The sequence below is a fragment of the Bos grunniens genome, chromosome 6 (assembly GCF_055505025.1).
Source record: "Bos grunniens cultivar Pamir isolate PY7600 chromosome 6, Bosgru_T2T1.0, whole genome shotgun sequence".
Classification (NCBI taxonomy): Eukaryota; Metazoa; Chordata; class Mammalia; order Artiodactyla; family Bovidae; genus Bos; species Bos grunniens.
The window spans coordinates 19,563,398-19,565,865 of record NC_141170.1 but is presented as its reverse complement, the minus strand read 5'-3'; the positions used below and the strand labels follow the sequence as shown (position 1 = coordinate 19,565,865).

Genomic DNA, 2,468 nt, shown 5'->3' with positions numbered 1-2,468 from the left:
GAATCACTTGGTGCCCCCCATCTGACATTTTCTGGGCTGGCAAAATGATTTAATCACCACTTCTCCCGATACCCCAGTTACAGCGGTAGTCTTTTTGGACAGTGGTGCCACAGGTTTTGTTACTACTAACAGTTCTGCTCTTGTATCCACCATGAAGTCAATGTTTTGGTCCCCCAGTTTTAAGGTTACCATGGGCTCTCAGGGACCTGATATCTCAGCCCCAGCAGCCCTATTTAATTTCCAAGTCAGCAAGCCCCACAACTGCGGGAGCTTCCTCTTCCTTCCTTGCCTTAGGGCATTCATTCTTCCAGTGGCCAAAAGCTTGGCACCAGGCACACTGGTTTGGCTGTAACGGGGTCCAGGGCCTCCTTTGGGACCGGTTGAAGGACTGTCCTGTCCCTGGGGCAGATGAGGTTTTCTGGAGGGCCCGAGATAGACTTTCCCGGAGCAGCAGCTAACATTGCAAATCTCTTGTCTGTTCTCTTTCGTTCCCTCCGGCTCTCTGGCAGAGCGCAGTCTCTGCTTAATTCCAACATCTCCCTCCCCCTCTTGTCAGTACTTACCGGGAGAGGTGGGGGTATAGCTTGGGCAGTTCAGCTGGAGCTGGATCCTGGAAGTGTTGGCCAGAGGCTTCTGTCACCAGAATCGGAGCCTGCCAAGGTGGCGGCTCTACAACCTTGGGGAGAGCTGGCAGAGGAGCAACAGCTGCTGCAGGACTTCACCTGGCCCTGGATGGGGCATTAAGGCGGCCTCCGGTCATGGTGGAGCACTGGGAGGCAGGTGCGTCATTATCCAGTACGGGGGAGGGGTCAGGTCGTCCTTGTCCAAATCCTGTAGAATTTCCTTTTTTATCATCAGTGAATTTTTGTGCCATTAATATTTTCCCCTTTCCCTTCTGGATACAGAACCTTGTCCAAGTAGGAGGATCTTGAGCTAACCCTAGCCATGAGTCAGTATATGGATATTGATCCGGGTGTCCTGGCTCTCCTGTGACTACTGTCTAGACTGCTTCCACTATTTGTAAGTTCATGGTGTTCTCTGGCGGCCATCCTACTTCCATAGGGGGCCATTCGACCTCACAGAGTATGTGGAGGCGGTTAGGCTTCATCTTCACCCCATAGTCTCCTCCTAATCCCTTCTTTAAATTTTTAATCATGCACTCCAATACGGTTGCCTTAGATTCACTTCCTCCCATCTTGCTTACCTTCTCGGACCTTCTTCTACTTTTCTTTTTCGTTCTATGAAGTTCTCAGTACCCTATGTACTTCTGATATTTCCACTCAATGACACTTAAATTGCCATTCTGCCTCCTTCTTAATTGGGGTGAGAAGAGCCTTACCTGCCAGATCCCAGAGGGAGAAGGGGGATTGGCGTGTCTTCACCTGCAGGTCAGCACAGCCGAACCAGAACACCACGTGGTCCAAGACTGTTTCTCCCTTAAAGTCCGTTCTGCCTTGGTGGGCTTGATCAGGTGTGGATGAAAACACAAATGGGTTAAATATCCTATATCCCAAGCCGTCTCCGGAAAAGCCAATTCATTCTCGCTTATGTATCCTCCTCCTTCTAGCCTGACAATTCCGAGGGGGTCAAAAATTTCACAACAGATGGGACACCTCCTGGGGGAGGGCAGAATACGAGAATACAAGGACCAGTTTTCTATCCTAAAAATCCCCTGGCTATCGCTGGTAATAATTTTCCCTGAGACAGCGTGGACACACCTCCTAAATGACCTTCACAAATTTCCTTCCTAAACCCGAGCGCACTCGTCAACCTGTGTACCAAGCAATCGCTGCTGCCTGCCTATTCCAGGCCCCTGTGGGTCCATGCCCCTTCTAGTCCCTCCCAGGGGGGTGATCAGGCCCCCTCTTCCACTCTGCCGGGTGGGTTCCTCCTCACCTGAGCACTCGGTTCTCTTGCTGCCGTTCACTACCTGCCAAAGCGAAGAAACCGGGCGTTGAAAGGCTGAATTCTTCCAGAGGGGTGAGGCGCCTTCCCCCCTCTAGGAGATTCAAGCCACAAAGCCGTGGGGTGGCCTCAAATGAGACCTGTCCCCTCAAAGTGAGGAGTTTTCTGGCCCATGCACCAAATGTTGTAGCCACGCACTCCGGGAAACAAACTCACTCAGAAGGACAATGCAGATAGTGGAGTGCAGTTTATTATACTGGTGAGGAGAGTTTATTATACTCCTCTTAGCCAAGGACCCCGAGCAGCATTTGTGAAAATCTTTTATACCCCATGTGTACATGTCCGAACCCACCACCCCAATTTCCTTGAGATTTACATAAAACAAAGGACGGGTAAATACAATCACAATAATCCCATCATTCATGTGTTATGTGTTCAAACAGTTAATAATCAATAAGAATTTATGACCTGTCCGGAGGCAGGGAGGGGTGATTAGAGTATGTTTTCTTAGGCAATGACTAACCTGGATGTGATCTTCAAGACTCCCCTGTCCAGAGGGCGTC

General features: G+C 50.2%; 1 long non-coding RNA gene across 1 annotated transcript; it reads right to left on the bottom strand.

The window, feature by feature from the left end:
* Positions 1-2,244, bottom strand: LOC147370361 (uncharacterized). The gene is made up of 3 exons (XR_015165218.1): positions 1,897-2,244; positions 1,340-1,462; positions 1-831 (listed from the first exon to the last, which is right to left on the bottom strand). It is a non-coding gene; the product is annotated as an uncharacterized LOC147370361 (long non-coding RNA).
* Between the last annotated feature and the right edge of the window lie 224 nt (positions 2,245-2,468).